General features: G+C 43.9%; 1 pseudogene; it reads right to left on the reverse strand.

The window, feature by feature from the left end:
• Positions 1-461: 461 nt before the first annotated feature.
• On the reverse strand, positions 462-15,727 carry LOC135878196 (putative transmembrane protein 183BP; annotated as a pseudogene).
• Positions 15,728-17,356: the final 1,629 nt, after the last annotated feature.

The following is a 17,356-nucleotide window of genomic DNA, read 5'->3' on the forward strand; positions in this document are numbered from 1 at the left end:
TGATTGTCACTGCTATTCCACTTGCTGCATCAGTGTAGGATAATACTGCTGCATTTGAGTTTGATCACGCTACAGTAAGACGCACACTGATTTCATTGACACTTGGTCTGAAAATCTCTCTGACCACATTGGATCTGGAAGCACGCTTTCCGCTTCCTTTGCGCAACAGAACACAGGACGACTTTCGTTAACACCAAAAGGATTTTAAATGAACAGTTTCATGGTGCTCCTTTCAAATCATAAAATGTGAACTTTACATAGAAATGTGTTTACAAATCATTTCCATTTACACTCGATTCTGCTCATTACTGGCTGGAAATTATATACAGAGACTGGCATTGCAGCTTCACTCATTTGTAAGGAGATTGGAGAATTTATTCAGGAAATAAAAACAGGATTTCCCAGTTCCTAGACATTGTCTTCTGCCTGACATGGCTACTCACAGATGCAGTAGGAGCATGCTAAGCTTTCAGAGAAAACGGGTACTGCGGGTGCCACCAATCCAAGAGACGTATACTGTGCACAGGGTCCAGGATAACTTGTACTCCTTGGTCAAGTCGGGGCTTCTTGCCGTTCCGGACAGGAGAATCCTGGAACACCAACCTCACTCTGTGATGTCTCATGTCAGTGCTCACGTTTATTGTGAACTGCAGGGAAGAAAATTGGCAATTTCCTTAATAGACATCTAGGCATTTTCTGGAAGCAGTACCTAATTTCTCTTCAAATACTATCTACTACTGTGAATGCTGATCCCTAATTCTTATTGGACAAACATTTTCTTTGTGGTGTTTTACATTTAAACTTTATATTTTCAAATACTTTTTCTTTTTTTTAAAATTGAGGGCCTCCAAAAAGTATGCTTTTCACAAAAAAGATACCAGAAAGACATCATCAAAATTTGAAAGATCAACCAACTCTCTTCTAAAGTTGAAATAAATGTTATTTGGAGCTTTGATCTTACGGAAGTGCAAAGGTGAGAGAACTTGGACACTATTCTCCAATTCTACCTTTAATAGCCATAAGTTATCTAGGGTATTTTAGGTGCTGCTGACTAAGACTCCTAGGCACGATGAGAATACAAATCCTCATCCTTCCTTCCCCCAGGAATGGAGCACATTTCGTTGAAGACAGCTGACAAACCGTCCCTTCTAGTTGGGCCTCGAGGGCTGGTGCCATGAATCTACATCAACCATCAGAGAGTTTAGTGACTTGCAGAAACTAAACTGAAGAGATCCTTGAGTGATGACCCCAATGCACTAGGGAAATGCATATTAATTAGTCTGCTGGTGCAGCAAGATTTACAGACATGCGGTAATGACCAGACCATTTTCTTAGCACATGTGCAGATTTCTTAACACTTACCAAGGTAAATATCATACCCATGACTACCGGCAGGAAGATGAAGTTGAGGGTGGTGATTTGCAGCAGACAGCAGTCCTGATCAGGATTTGTGTGAACATCCTCATACTGAACAGGTGGCTGAAGACCTTTGCAACAGTTACTCTTCAATCTGGGAGGCTTGACATAACGAGACAGACCGGTTCATTCAACTAAACTGAAGCCAACCAGAAATTTCACTTCATGTCTAGAGACCATCCTGGCTCAGCAGCAGATTCCTGCCTAACGCCCAACTGTTCGGGCAAAAGGGTTCCATGTTCAATGAAAACCCTGGGATGGAGGGTTTGCAAGACTGTCTCTTTGAAGACAGACTCTGCAGGTCCTGATAGGGTGCTCGGTATTATACATTTATCCTGAGTCTGGTTAAAGGAGAGTTTCACAAAGATTACTGTCACCCCCTGATAAAAGGGTTGGTTAGCTTTGGAAAGGCTTTCCGTGTGAAGAGAGAAAAGACATTAATTCAACACATTTCAAACTTGGGTCCCTAACCGTAGGCCACTAAATCAAAGTGACTGGCTTTTCAGAGGAGCCGAGTCATCGCAACTCCCCACTGAAGGTATTTGGAGCTATAGATACTCAGCACGTTGGGTTAGGGGCAGGCAATCAGCAGCCTAAATATGGCCATAGGGATCTAATCCTTTAGACACTCAAGACTGAAAACGTTGGCCTGTTTTAAAGCAGTAAGAATTGCCTCCTGCTCTAGTTTTCCTACTCAGCAGCTCCACAAGTGCCTTACCTGCCCACCTCTGCATTTGGCAAGATGTATTTCTTTTACCAGGAGATCGGATTTTAATTGATCTACTGCGCCCATCAATGACAACTCTGGAAGAAAAATCATTATGGCTTCAAAACCTTACCGCCCTGACATTTCAATGGCAAGTGGTTAGCTTTCATACCTGTTTTTTGAATTTGAAGTTAAATTCCCACATAGGTTCTCGTCTGTTCCCTTCAATCTTTCTGCACCAGAAAAGCAAACACTGATATGGGGGGGGGGGGGGAATACAGTAGTAGAGTTAATTATTTCATTTTTAGTGAATTTCAACACAGGCAAAGAGAGCTCAAACTACAAACCACAGGAGCAGCTGAAGAGATGGCAGCAGTCTGGTCCCATTAGTTACATTAATGCATACCTGAGAGACAAGGTGGGTGAAGTAATCTCTTTTACTGGACCACCCACCTTCTCTCCAATATCCAGGGACCGACACAGCTACAACTACACTGCAAACATTAATGCATACCTGGCATTTTCCATTTGTCAGTCAGAAGGTGGCAACCTCGCTATACCAGAGGGTGACACAGGACTTGGGCTCTAGCAGTGCTTCCTCTGTTCCGCTCACCCATTCCACATAGAAGAGGAAAGCAGAATGGACTTTGCTCCTCTACATACTACATGGAATAGCCAAATTAAATTGATAAAATCTCAGGTCAATGTATGCATTCAGCTCACACTCAGAACAGAGCAGGAGTGAGGGAGAGCAAACAGCAGATCAGGGAAGGAGAAATCAAAGAGAGGCAAATGTTAAAAGCGACTGGACAGAGCTGAAAAAGCACGGGGGGGGGGGAGGAGGAGAGAGGAGGCGCACCCAGAGGTCACACTCCCCTCCATTAGTCAACGTCCTAGTATTTCAAAATCACAAAGCAAAGCTTTGGCTGTACAGTTCAACTAGTGGCTCAGAACATTGCTTCTTTTCTAAAGGTGGATGAATACATGGGGTCCGATGCCTCAATGCCAGAGGCAACCAAAGCCTGGATCTGCTGGCAAAGGTCTCTCAGGTATTCTATAGTGTAATCTCTGACTGCCACACCTTTATACAGCCTTACAGCTGTGAGATTCTATGTCCTGGCATGCAATGCTCCATGAAATAGGAGAGTCTTAGCAGAACTACTGTATTCAGGTGAGGGGGGAGGTTAAATAGAGCCCAATATCATATCGATAAGCTGACAGTGACTGGAAGTTGCAGTCATCTGACAGCCATTCAGTAGCCAATAAGGAGAGAGCCAGGCAAATCTCAGTCCAGTTGCCAGAGAGTAAGTGTCCACATCACAAGAGATACCTTCCATAACAACTGACCTGAAGTGGGCCTGCTAACAGCCTCAGCAGGAAGGGAAAGAATGGCATGCGTCATAGAGAAAACTCCCCTCTCACCCAGAGATGGTCTCTCTGGGTCAGAGTTAAGGCCTCTTCTGGGTCAATGTGGGGAAACTGATCTGCCAATGCTGTACCTGCTAGCTGCAGTCACTAACACTGTCAAATCTGAGAGGCCGCACCAGCACTAATTGCTTTCATGGATGGAAAAAAAAGAGAACAAGGGCTGATGCAAACTGCACCTTTTTAATGCAATTTAATTCTAGTTGGGGTGAGGGACTCATGTAACCCCTCTTAGCACCAAGCCTGGGTCACTCCTACTGTGTGGCTTTGCAGTGATACAAGGCCTTTCACTTCACTTCTAAATCATAGTCACAGGCAGGAGTGCTGGAAGGATCTCTGCAGTGGTGAATCCCCTAGAGGTGAAGCACAAAGCTGAAGAGCAGTTAAGCTCAGGAGCATGGGCTAAACGATCTCCCCCACCAGGCAGCAGCGGCAGCAAACAGTTCTAACCGATTACAATACTGACTGCTCCCTGGATCGTGCTTAGCGGGGGGCATGCAGCAGATACTGCTGGGCTTAATTCCATTTGCAGTTGAGTTTGCCGTTCACCTTCTGAGTACATCTACACTGCAGCTGGAGATGTAATTCCCAGGGTGGGCGGACCTACATGCACTCGCTGGAATTAAGTTAACATGCTGAAAATAATAGCGTGGCCATGGGGGGAGCTTAGGCTAGCTGTCCAAGTACCTTCCTACCACTTCTGACTGGGTTACACTCGGGCGGTTAGTCCCTCCTGCCACACGATGACACGACCACTCTATTTTAGCATGCCAGTTTGATCAGAGCCAGTGTGTGTACGTCTAGAGACCCAGAGCCAGCGCGTGCCCTTACAGACACAGCTTCATCTAACAGCTCATGTGATCATGGCAAGTAGTTAAGCACAAAACGGTAAGTACCTCCTAAGGGGCAGAGGATGTCATCCGCGTGTCAGCCGTCCTGCCCTTCAGACGTGCACCGTATGGCCTGCTGCTCCACCAAAAATAATGGGGGTGTCTTTAAAGGGCAAACACTTCTGCTGACACCACAACGGCTCCAGTGTCCCACACAAGCTACGCTAGGGAAAGAAGAAAGGAAATTAACGAGGAAAAGCTGGATTCAGTAATATAGGGGTCTGAGTCTCCCTTCGGTGCATGCACAGTTTACACGAGCATCTCCCATCAGTGTTAACAGACCCCTAGGGGTCTAACCAAAACCCCATGAAAGCAAGGAGTCGCAGAGGCAATGTAAGGTCCCATTCAATGGACACCACTGCGCCTAGGCATTGCAGCACATGGAACCAAGAGGACCCAGTCTGGAGTCCAGACGTACAAGGGCATTTGTATGTGTAAGCGGGGGAATGGTCCCGCTATTGTGGGGAACTTTCCTGGCTTCTGCACTACCCCGGTGAAGTGGGCTAACGAAAGGATCCGAGTCCTCGCTCCCACTTCCTTTACCCAGAGGCCTCCCTGCCCTTGAGGACTCCCCTTCCACTCTCCTGTCTGGCAGAGTCCTCGTAAACCCCGACAAGGCTGGGCCCAGGATTCCTGGGGGGCTTGACCCCCAACCCTGCTGTGGTCACCTAGGACAGGGGCTAGGGTGTCCCCACTCCGGGGTACTCTCTTTGCACTGGGCACCTCCCTGACCCACTGATCATTTTATACAATTTAAAGCAAATACAAGTTATTTAATTAACAATTACTTTTAAAAAAGAATAAGGAAAAATGGAAAAGGTTAAAGGAAACACATCACCCTGCTCTGAGGCAGGGAATATCACAAGCAGTGTCTCTGGAACGTCAGGGCAGTTCACAGTCTGTTCCTTGTAGGTCCCGGGCCTCCTTCTCAGGCCCTGGCTGTGCTGCAGGGACGCTGCGGGTCGGACACTTGCTCTGGCGGTGGCCACACGCTCTCAGGCTCTAGGGGGCAGGACCCTTCTTCCCAGCGTCGCCCCTGCCCTGTCAGGGTTACGATCCCCCTCCAAGTCTGGCCTGCAAGGCCTCTTGGCTGAGGTATCTCCCTGCGCTGGGCCCACTGCCAGGGTCCCCCTCACTCTCCCCAGCTGCTCACCGCATCCAGCTCCGGACTGCTCCAGCCCCAGCTCCAGCTCCACTCTGCCTCAGCACGGCTGCTGCTGCTGCTCTGCCTCCAGCTCCCTGGGCTGCTTCTCTGGCCTCTCTGGCTCTGGTTGCTGCAGCTCTCCTCCCAGGGCAGGTCTGCTCTGCAGGCTGCTTCTGTAACTCTGCTTTGGGGCTGCAGCTCTGCTCCCAGCAACTTAGCTCAGGCCCCTGCTCTCTCCTGGCTGTGCTCTGGCTTTGGGGCTGCAGCTCTGCTCCCAGCTCAGGATCTGCTCTCCCTGGGCTTTGTCTCTGGCTCTGTGGCTGCGCCTCTGGCCCCTCTGGATCTGGCACGGTTCTGCTCTCCAGCTCAGCTTGGGCCCCTGCTTTCTCCTTAGCTCGGCCCCACTCTGTCTGACCCAGGCAATTCCAGCTCACACGGAGGACGGGACCTCCCTGGCCTCCTGACCCTCTGATTAGCCTGTCAATCAGGCTGATCTGGAGCATTGGCCTCTCCCCATTGTTCCTGGGGACTGTCAGTCTCAGGCTCCTGATTTGCCATCGACCCTTCCCCTTTTAGTACTGGGAGCAAGCCAATCAAAACACCCCCACTGAATGTTAGTAAGGGGGCAACAGTCCCCTTACATATGCTTCGATGGGTTGAAGTCAGACCTCTACCGTTATTCTAACAAATGCTTATCACCATTTAATTTCCTTTTTTAAGTGAATGGTAATAAAAAAGTATTACACGCAAGGAATCTTTACAAAACTATTAGTATGGTAGAAGCACCAGGAGTGGGCACCAAAGCCGTTATGATGTGAACGTGAATGAATCCCAGACACTGACCCTTCCACTGCGGGAGGAGGGGGGGTCTACTAATCAGACCAATAGATGGATGGGGTTCAGGCTGCTCTGACGGGTGGTTAGATTCAGAGGGACCACAGGAGGTTAGTGGAACTGCAGGTTTTTTCCCTTCTTTTTAAGGAAGGCATTGCCTGAATGTGATATTCCCTATTAGGTCAGGGAGCAAACAGGTGCAGAGGACTTGTGCACAAAAGGCTGTAAATGCATCTTAATCCTGATCTGCAGCACAACCTACCTGTTGCTGCTCACTGTTCTCAGTCTTATCTCAGGGCAACTTGCCACTTTAGCAGTGTCTTCACGTGGGGAAGGACAGAAGCAGCAGAGATGTCGCACAGCAAATAAATGGATTTGTTGTAGTTTGCATAGAGCAGTGATGCTCAGATCTCAGGGGTTCAGGAGCCAAATCACCCATCAACATTACCCCAAAAAGCCACAGTCGTGGGAATTCATTGTTTTATTTACTCTCACAGCAAAATGACTGCGGGTATTCGACAATTGGTTAATAACACAGTAAAAGCATCCTGATTGGTTAATAATTAAATGATACAGTTTTTTAACATCATGTGCTGCAAGAGACACATTAAAGAGCCACCTGTGGCTAGATACACAAATGCTCCAAGCAAGGACTGCAGTTTGGTTTTGCCCAATGACACAGCAGACAATTTCTCCCCAGCTTCACAGCCACACCCAAAGCAGGCACTTGCTTCGCACGCTAGCTCCGCACCTCATGACACTCCCCCCTTCAGAGAAACCAAAGGTGATGGTCTGCAGGAGCGCAGTGTGAAAGGACTCTCCTTTTAGAGGCTGTCAATGGCATTTGTGATCCTCTGCCACTGACCCAGAAGAAACATTCCAAAATAATATAGTTACAACAGTGCAAGTAGTAGACAAAAATGCCTACCTAGCTCAAACTCCTTTTGGAACCTGGGTTGTGTAGAGGAGGGAAGGGGACAATTGTGGATTGTGTCAGTGACAGAGCTTCCATCACTGTAAAATGACATTTTCCTAATTTGTATTACTGGAGTGCTTAGGAGCTACACACGAGGACCCCATTGTGCTAGGGGCTGTACAAACACAGGTAATTGATAAAACTTCAGAAGTCAAACTCTTCCTAGCTTCCTATGTATATCACTGATCCAGTGCATTTATTTCACTAGGATCCATCTGAATCAGATTTATTTCTCTGAAAGGGGAATAACAAAAAGCAGAGAGAGTGTACCAGCTGAACACAGGTGGTAGTTCACTTCCCCAAACACTACTACTTACGTTGGAATTCTTTAAAGTGCTGGGGGTAGTCTCTGGAACAGCCGGATTCCTGGAGACACGAGAAGCAAAAGGTTCATACATGTGGTATAACGAACAGATGACACACGCACGGAGGCAGTGCAGCCTTTCCATAGATTCTGGCCGTAAATGGAGAGGCAGGTACGCATCCAGAGTGTAGTGCCTAAAGGAAACAGGGACAAACCCAACACCCCTTGAAAAGCCATAACTGTACTGGATTTCAGGTAAATCTCAGGGAGCTACAAAATAAGTGTTAAAGAAGGTGACTGAACAAAGGGGTCAAACTCTGCTTTTATACCACATCACCCACTGACATCTCTTGGCAGTCACATTGCCCTCCATATATAGCTGGTGTCTGGAGACCTGCAGCCATCTTCAGATTCTGCAAGGGCGCCATACTGTTTCTGCATTAGATGGCCTGCCAGTCTCAAAAGGTCTTCGCACCACGATGTGCCAAGGCTGTGAGTGAGACTTAGCAAGGTCTCTAGTATCTTTAGTGTGTGGCACGGAGTACAAAGAGGTTGTGAAGCAAAACAGAAAACAGGCAAGAGTACAAATAGGAAAAGAACGCTGATTTTGTCTGATATATATGCTTAATAATAGGAATAAATGTCAGTCTTCCCAGTGAAAAAGGAGAGTCAAGGATGTGACCAGAGGAAGAAGCTTGAACTTTTGCATAGTGAGCTGACACCTATATGCTCTCCATCTATTCCCTCCTCCTCTTCTGCACCATCTCCCACTTCTACCATCTTTCTGGTTGCCCCTAAAACCCGGCACAGTCTGATACAATGCCTTTATTTTCATTAAGTCCTGCCCCTTGTTAATTTATGGGCAGATCACCGCAAGGAATGCCTGAGACTAAGAGGCAAAACATCACCCAAAAATTAAGCCTTCAAAATGAGGCAATGCCATTACTTTCCTGTAAGCATTTTGTGAGAGCTTTGCACACAAGATGTACTCTTATGGGCACGACATTCTTTTGAGTGTTTAGGCCTTGACAATTAGAGCTCACCACATTTTTAAACATTAGACATACAGGAAGATTACAAATAGTGGTTATTTTCAGACTGTGAAACAGACCGGATAGGAAGCAAATCTCTTAAGAAATACTATTTAAAGTTCTCCAAACCAACATTTAATAGAAACAGCCCAGACTAGGATACAGAGGCACACATGCTGCAACCACATTAGAAAAGAACCATGTCCCAACATCTAGCATGACTGACCCAATGAGGAGATAGATCCCTATTAACAGCTCTGTAGCAAATTCTGGTCCGACACTGATGGACACCCACAAATACTGAAGCGTATGTTTACAAACTCTTTGTGGTCGCACCTTCTGTAGAGTCTGGTCCAAAAGGCAGCAGTGCAAATGACAGTCCAGGCTTTTTTGCAAATCAGAGAAAACTTCACTGTATCTTCTGGACGTATGTAGGAGGCCAGCAACAGCCAGATGTCAATGGGATAATCCTCTCCAACAGCCTCATCAGGGTTTTCTAAGCATAGCAAACACACATTATGTAACACAGCTCCTGCATTATAAACCTTAAGGCATGCAAATTGAGCTGATTGGCTCCTCTCAGTTGAGCACTATTCTGCAAGTGCTGCACGACCTGCCATGAACACACACACTCTGTAAATGAGGTGGCTGTGGGACAGCACAGAGGCCACATTAGCCAAAGACGGGCTCAGTCCATACGCTTGTTTACAGTAGCTCATCATGAAGAAACTTAAGGCTAGAGGCACCTGAACTCCAAAATATTGTTACCCCATAGAGACTGCCGCTCCCTTTGGGTCAGTTCTTTCTTTATAAGAGGCATCAGAGCAGCATTATGGAGCGCTGGTATCTGTTACACCAAATCTCATACAACACTAACCTTCCCAAAAGACTTGGAAACAAGTGTTTGAGGATGGACCATTTTTACACACTAAGGCCAGGTCTAGACTTTACACTCTGTAGGGTATAACTACCTTGTTCAGGGGTATGATAAAGCCACACCCCTGCGTGACACCGTTATGCTAATCTAACCCCGGGCGTAGACAGCGCTATGTTGACGGGAGAACTTCTCACAGACATGGAGCACCTATGGCAACAGGAGAAGCTCTCCCATCAGCTTGGCAGCATCTTTACTAAAGCGCTACAGCAGCGCAGCTGCATCGCTGCAGCTTTTTAAGTGTAGACCCACCCATAGGCCCCACTGGTGCTTTAGGGGACCGGTGGGATTTCACTATCAGCATAAACAAAATGTAGAAAGAGAGAAAGAAACGTATTAGTCATTAAAAAGAACAGGAGTACTTGTGGCACCTTAGAGACTAACAAATTTATTTGAGCATAAGCTTTCGTGGGCTACAGCCCACTTCATCAGATGCATAGAATGGAACATATAGTAAGGAGATACATATACACATACAGAGAACATGAAAAGGTGGGAGTTGCCTAGTTTAAAGTTTCCCTTTTTGACTGTCATTATCTCTTGTGTAACCCACCTTTAAAAGGTGCTTTGTTTTATCTACATTTCAATTACAGCTTTCAGGAAAGCAAACACTTCCAGGAAGGCTTCTCTAGTCATTAACAACCCATTTCCACTCACACGGAGCTCTCAAAACTGTTCCACTAGACTAAAGTTTCACATACTTGTTTAATTCCAAATGCACCTAGAGATACCTGTGCACAAAGCACATATATTTTTCCAACAATCTAATACTATCAATGCTGATGGATTTTGCTCAAGTTTTAAAAGTTAAGATACCTTTTGGGACACGGATATCTCAATAGATTCTACAGGCCTTACTCAGCATTGAGAACTGTGGGAGAGAACTTTCATTTGGATGTAATAAGGGTAGGTAAAAACTGATGATTTTTTTTTTTAATCCCCAAATAGAATTTTTAAAATTAAATTAAATACAGGTGTTTTTTTTTAAATTATCCTATTTAAAATTAAATTTGAAATTGACAACCTGTGTTAAGGCCTAAACTTTTTAAAATATGTTAAAATTATTTAAATTTTACACAAAAAATATTAAGCAGTACATATTTGCTACCAAGTTTTAAAGAATGTCAAGTCACTGGCTGAGCACCTGGAACCAAAGTTTGTTAACATAAGAAAAGAAGAATATAAGAACGGCCATGTTGGGTCAGACCAAAAGTCCATCTAGCCCAGTATCTGGTCTTCCAACAGTGGCCAATGCCAGGTGCCCCAGAGGGAATGAACAGAACAGGTAATCATCAAGTAATCCATCCCCCGTTGCTCATTCCCAGCTTCTGGCAAACAAAGGCTAAACCAGCTTTTAACATTGCAGTAGCCTTTTTGCAGGTCCAGAAAGAGTATTTTCTTAATTTCAGTTTATTCAACTAGTTCAGTTCAATTATTAGTTCATTCAAAGTTGTGACACTGGTTCGGAAGTTGAGAAAGCTGGAAAGCTTGTTTTCATCTTCCCCTCTACGAATAAAAACTAGAGGTGAGAGGATATGATCTACTAGCTCTAAAATCTTGAAGGACATGGCGATCAGAAAATCTGTTCAATTCATTAACTACACAATACTTCCTTTGTTTAATAAATGAGTTTTAAATGTAAAATGTTTTGATAACCTTTTTAATCATCATCCAGTAAATTAGAAAGGAATCAGTCACCATTTTCTACCATGATAAATGTAAAAATTAAGAATCAGAATAAACATAAGTTACGCTATATATTTGTTAAAATAAATGTGTATAGATATAGTGCATCGTCCCGGTTAGCAAAAAGAAGCACCAAATTTAGTGTAAAGGCTGTATTTAGTTGCAAATGAACTTGTTTTAATGTCTATCAACTAGTAAGCATGAACCTTTCTTTAGGAAAAGAACTAAAAAGTACAAATGCAAAACATGATTAAAAGCAATGATTTAAAACAAAAAAACATCCATCCATCCATCAAGGCTTCTCCCACCTGCTGATTTAAATCACGATTTAGATCAATCCACCCTGGATGTAATGCACGCCCTGTTAGGTTGGGGCTGTCTGGGGCCCAAAGATTTCAAACTTAATCTGTGGCTAATCCTCAAGGAGGGATAGAATTTGGGGAGGAATGATAGTCTTGAAATTAAAACTCATGTCTGAAAGTCCAGGCGATCTTGGCTCTTCTATTGACTTATGTCACTTTGGGCTTCGGCATGTTTTTTCTTCTTTATGACGGTAAAGGAGCATTGTAAAAAACTGCTTTGTTTACCTTGGAAATTCAGGTCCTCTGTAGGCTAAAATACTGAGCGCCCCACAATCTTTAAGATATTTGTCCTCACTCACCCCTGGTGACGCAGGGAGGTGCGCCTATTCCCATTGTTAAGGCTGTGGAAAGCTGTTTGCATTTTTTGGTTCAAAAGTTGCTGCCACACTTCGTTAAAGTTGCAGTTACCTATCTGGAATATTGCCAGCACGTTTTTCCAAGGCATGCAGCCTACCTTTCAAAGCAGGGCAGCAACAGATAAGATACACTGGTTGTCCCACTTGGCTCCCAAAGGCAAGCATGATGGAGGAGTGGCTGGACTAAACTTGAATGATGATGTGACCTGGTGCATGGGTTAGCGATGCCACTCAAATTTGCAGCTACTCTAAAAAACTGTGTTAAACGTTGTGGTTTCTGCAACAAGATCACAGCCCAGGATATATTTTTTTTTTTTACAGCCTTACCCATTGTACAGACAGAGAGAGAAACTAAAAAGTGACTTGCCCAAGGTCACACAGAAAGTCTGAGGCAGAGCAAAAAACTAAACACACGTCTCCCAAGTCCTGGAGTATCGCCCTGACCATTGTGCCAGTCCTCTTCTCCTGGAAACTCTCTTGGCCTCAATTTTGTCATCTCTAAAATGGGGAACTGTTTCTTATCTTACAGGATTGCTGTGAAGCTAAATTCATTATTATTTGTAAAATGCTTTGAGATTCTCAGATGGAAAGGACCACATAAGTCAATTTCTTTAAAATTAACTAAAAGTTACTTTATAAAAACTTACAGTTTTCCTCTCAACTACATGCAATTAAATTCTGTTTGAATTTCAGCTAGGATATTAACCATTGCACTGTGAAGCTGCATAATCCTGTATCCACAGCATTGCAGCCAGGATGGATAAAAATCAATTATTTAAAATAAATAAAAATTGGATTTTCTTTATTTAAATCGGATTTTTTTGATAAAATGCTTTTTGAGGAAAAAACCTATCTAAAGATCGTTTTAATTAAGAAACATTATAGCTCAAAGATATCTCATCATGGAATAGGGACTATAAATTCTAATTCTATAGTATGAGACAATATATTCATGTAATGTTTAAGAAAAGTTTTGTAAATGAGTTCCAATAGTTCATGGATTAGGGACCCAGTTTTATGGGGTTCCAGGGGCTTCTGTATAGATTATTTAGGTTAACCTTTCTATCTACCCAATGGGACTCAGTGCTCAGTCTAGAAGATACCATCAGAGATGCTTAGTTTTGCAGTTCTCAAACTGGGGATTTGTGTCTCCAGAGATAACATGCTTGTTAACAGAAAAAGTGTTTTTAAATAAATAATATAATATATAGAGGTTAGAAATAACAGACCTCAACCCTATTGTCCCTCTGCAAATTTGTGTGCACAGAGTCAAGCCCTTACCTCTCTCTCAAAGTGCAAAGTTTCAAAAAGTTCAATAAATAGAAGATTGTTGGGGGAAGAATACATCTGGACAAGGAGAAGAAGTCTGGAGATAAATGTGAGAAGGGAGGGACAGGCAGTAGAAACAAAAGTGAAACTGTTTGAGCAGCATATTCCTGAAGTCTTGAGGTCTCTCTGAGTGTAGCCTTCATTGATTTGAGAGCTACCATACCATTCTCTCACTAGAAAGGAAAACCTATAATGGCAGCATGCTGTAAGAGAGACCCAGTTTAGGTCTCATCTATCTCTGAGTTGTGAAGAATATGTATTAAGGTTATAACAACCAATAAGAATGCACTTTTATGTAGGAATCCATGATTAAATGGAGTCTTCCTGTCTAGTGATTTAAATCAAATCCACCCTGATAGCAGCTATATAGCTTATCTGCACTGTGGTACAACTTACATCCTACTGAGCTGCACAAAATAGAATTGCTGAAACACAGCTTTATTCAGAAGTGACTAAAAAACACAACTCTGGGTCCTTTGCTCCAAATTTGCTCAGTTGACCCCATAAAAAGACACCCTAACATCTTTAATGAACTGCTAGCCTCACAAACTCAGGCTCGAATCTGAGAGTCAAGCTGTGTTCTTTCAGGCTCATGCATTGGCCTGCTAAACCCAGGGCTGTGAGTTCAATCCTTCAGGGGGCCATTTAGGGATCTGGGGCAAAAATCTAACTGGGGATTGGCCCTGCCTTGAGCAGGGGGGTGGATTAGATGACCTCCCGAGGTCCCTTCCAACCCTGATATTCCATGATTGTTGCCAGCAATAAGGATTATGCAGAGCAAATGCTGCTCTCAGTTACAGATTCTGTGACTTCCATGGGGTTTCACAGATGTAATTGAAATCGTAATTTGAAGACAATGAGGCTGGACCTGATAATCAAATTTAGTTGATAGCTCTGCTGAAGATGAATGAGCCTGAGCAGTGTTAATTCTGTAAGGCTAACAGCAACTAAAAAAAAGTTACATTTTAACTGTAGCGGCAAATCAACAGGACTAATTCCAATACACACTGGGGCTAGCCTGCTAGAAGGTTGTGTCAGTTTACAGTCACTTTTCTGGGTATAACTGCGCTTGCAAGGATGGTGTCCCTAGCCTCTGTTTGCCAGAAGTTGGGAATGAGCGACAGGAAATGGATCCCTTGATGACTACCTGTTTTGTTCATTCCCTCTGGGGCACCTGGCATTGGCCACAGTCGGAAGACAGGATACTGGGCTACATGGACCTTTGATCTGACCCAGTATGGCCATTCTTATGTTCTTAATATGAACATTAATCTCCCCACAATGCCCATTTATAGATTTTCAATTATTGCTTAAACTGCTAAATAAGTAACAACAGCAAAAGTTGCAGAGTTAATGACGCTAATGGAATCCCTATCTTTTGCATTTCTTGAACGCTTTCATGTTTGCAGGATGACAGGTGATATCCAAAAAGGGAAGAAATTGGGCTTGTGCTTCCAACTCTTCCACCAAGGCAAAAGTGGTTTTGGCTTGCTTTTTACATTAGCAGTACACAGTCTGGGCTTCTTGTTTTGCTGGAATACTTCTCAGAGCTAGGAGAACATCCCAAGAGGCATGAGAATGGAATCTGTGCAAGTGACAAGGGCAGCAATTTTTAGCCCAACTGTTTAAGTCTGTTTTTGTTAACAGACTATTTAACTCACATTCTTAATAAACAACTGGAAGATAAGCTCTGCGTGAAAGATACAACACCCTATACCAGCTTTCAGAGCTCTCACTCCTGTTCTCTAGTCATTCAAGGAATCCTCCCACAAGAACAGGTAATACCTGATACTTTATACAAACAATTCAGCAATCGCCACCCTTTATTTTTCTTTAAAGGGGGAGGAGTGCTCTCCTGAGACATCAAAATAATAAATAAGGCACAAAGTTTCTCTCTTTGCAGGTCTCCTTTCATGTGGCATAACTGTAGGATTTTATATAGTGTTTCAGGAAAGTTTTTATCTGCAGCACATACGTGGTCGAAATCAACCAATTAGGCATGATTCAATCAACTGCAACAATCCACCTTCAGTAAGAAAGGGGAGATGAACCACGTCTCCTACCTAGCATTCCTTTGGTTAAGCGTTTGTGCACACAAGTGCATGCACAAACACATGCACAAACACACTTCACTGAACTCTTTGAAGAGACACATTGCTGATCTCTAAATAGCAGTCACTAGCTTGGCAAACGCAGAAGACGATCCCAGCAAGGACTCTGCAGAGCTGACTGGGTGAGTGAAGGAGTCATACCTTTGTGCCTCTTGCTTTTCTTTTTTCTAGAGGCAGTTCTCTCGTTGGTGCTTTCCTAAGCATCCATTTCATCGCTACTGTCACAGGATTCCCCAGTCACAGTTCCTCAGCAGGAACACGTGAGGCTTCCAAACCACAGAGGGATTTTACTAGAACCAGAAGAAATAGATTACACACACATACTAAGTACACTATGAGAAGTAGCATGAGCTGGTTAGGGTCTACGAGGGCTGGCTGCAGTTGTTTGAGAGGCATCTACATGAGCAATCTTTGCTAATATACAAGAAAGGATATTTCTTCTGATGTCGTAAGAGTGGATGCTTGGTAACAATCCCAATGGCATAACTAGAGTGATGGGGAGTTATGAATGAATCCACCTGCTCCTCTGACAGATCTAACTGATCTTCTGCATATGACAGACTTTCTTGCCCTGTGGACCTCTTTCTGCCATTTTCAGTTTTGCAAGGACCATGCCTCATCTCTACAAGGCCTGAATTCATGTTCTATTTTCCTGTATGACAACAGACTGTACTGTCACTAAGGGAAGATGATATGGAACTGTCAGAGTAATCCACCAGGACCCAAGTAAAGGATGCTGTTTAAATCCTAACAGGAAGGGGAGACAGAGAGAAAGGAGATTGTGCTGTCTTACAGCACAAAAGATGTGCATGTGAGACAGATCATGCCTGGGGAGCTGTCACTCAAAGAGGGAGTTTTTGGAAGGGATCACTTGGGATGGGAAGGGGAGAGTCTCTCAAATATAAAAAGGGACTGGTTGGAAGAACAAATTACCTGATATACATTTGAGTTTACTTCCTCTGCTGTTTAGACAGTGGTTGTGACAGGCATTGCAACCACATGCAGTATCTGAAGACCATATTATATTAAATTTATGAATGTTCTATCTACCATTGTGGACCAGGGATTGCATTCAACTTCATGGGAAGAAGATTACTACACTCCTCTACAAACTAACCAACCTGCCCCAAGCCTCACCTTCAAAGCACTGTCCACACAGCTATTTATAGAGCGTGAGCTCACCTCTAGCCCAAGTCTGTTGACCCAGGCTGCGAGGCTCACTTCTATGAGCTGTGTAGAAATACCCAATGAGTGCACAGTGACTGCAGCCTACCCCCCGGTCAGAAGGAGAGGGATGTGGGTCCCAGTCCAGAGACAGGTGAAGACTAGAGGCTTGAAACCTGAGTGCTTGTTCCTTACAGTTACCATGAAATTATGACAGGTGTAAAAAGGTTCACCTTGCAGTCCATTTAGTAGGACGTCAATAACTTTAAAAAAGTAGTCACATTTCTTTCTGAAATGTTTGTATGTAGAGGTATTTGTAGCACATAAAGTTACTCTAACTGGAAAAAAAAATGAAAGAAAACAGCTCTCTTTTTTTCAGTTTATTTTGTACATTTGACAGCACTTTGGATGCAGCCAGTGCCATGGTTTCTTTTGTAGAGGGGGAAATGATTCTGACTATGTGTGGATCTTTCACAGCAACAGGGAGAGGGAAAAGAGAGCGGGGGGAAAAAAGCTATATATAAAAAAGATAAATGTGATTGCTGGGGACTCAGAGGGGGGTCTAGCCCACATGAACTACATAGAGCTCTCTTTTAAGAGTGGAAGTTTCCATTTAATGCATCTCTGTGCTGTCAGCTTTCACATTTTCCTGTCTATAGTCTGTATGTTGTAATGTTCCTGCATTTCT

This window comes from Emys orbicularis, chromosome 4 (genome assembly GCF_028017835.1).
Source record: "Emys orbicularis isolate rEmyOrb1 chromosome 4, rEmyOrb1.hap1, whole genome shotgun sequence".
NCBI lineage: Eukaryota > Metazoa > Chordata > Testudines > Emydidae > Emys > Emys orbicularis.